The sequence below is a fragment of the Nothoprocta perdicaria genome, unplaced genomic scaffold (assembly GCF_003342845.1).
Source record: "Nothoprocta perdicaria isolate Ctin4 unplaced genomic scaffold, notPer1 scaffold_0, whole genome shotgun sequence".
NCBI classification, from domain to species: Eukaryota; Metazoa; Chordata; class Aves; order Tinamiformes; family Tinamidae; genus Nothoprocta; species Nothoprocta perdicaria.
In genome coordinates this window covers 1,922,318-1,923,116 of record NW_020454092.1, presented here as the reverse complement: position 1 = coordinate 1,923,116, position 799 = coordinate 1,922,318, and positions in this window count along the sequence as shown.

Below are 799 nucleotides of genomic sequence, written 5' to 3'. Positions count from 1 at the left end.
GAACTGGGAAATGGGACAGGCTGCATTTTGCCAGAAGCACACCTGTAGATTTGCTAGACCTTCATGAAGCAACATTTAATCCCAAACACCTTAATTATCAAAGGCCTTTCATCCTTTGGGTAAAGGTCCCTAGCCTTTCCTCATTGCAGAAGGAATGTTACTTTCTTTCTTAGAAAGCTATGAACTTTAACTCAATGTTTATAAAATAGTTGAGGTCTTAAGATTTAAATGTTTTAGAAAAAACAATTTTTGCTTTTGAGGATGTAAACTGAAATCATTTTGTAATCTAAATGCCAAATGCAAATCATAAATATGGCTGTATATGTAAAAAGCACAGCTATTAAACAGAATTAACGGGGAGGGTTTATTTATTTTTTCCTAATGGAAACCCAAGGTCAAAACTGATGGATAGTTCAGTGCCTTTAGGGAACTCTCAACAGCAGTTAAAAACAAAGAAACACTTGTTCATATTTTATACTTTCTTTCCAGCATAATGATTTACAAATGAGAAATAAAACTGTCCAGAGCTGCTGGCTAAATTTCCCCTTAACTAATTCAACACAATTCACAGGCTCACGTGGGCGTTATGAAGGCTCTCACTGCCGTCTCTCAGGGCAGCTTGCTCAGCTTGCAAGGGACGGGCAGAGCTTCTCAGCGCGGGTCATGCTCGGGGCAGTCCCGTTCAGGGAGCCCCGTGCTGGGGCAGAGCGGTGCGGGGAGCCCCATCCTGGGGCAGAGCGGTGTGGGGAGCAGGGCGCTGGGGCAGAGCGGTGTGGGGAGCAGAGCGCTGGGGCAGAGC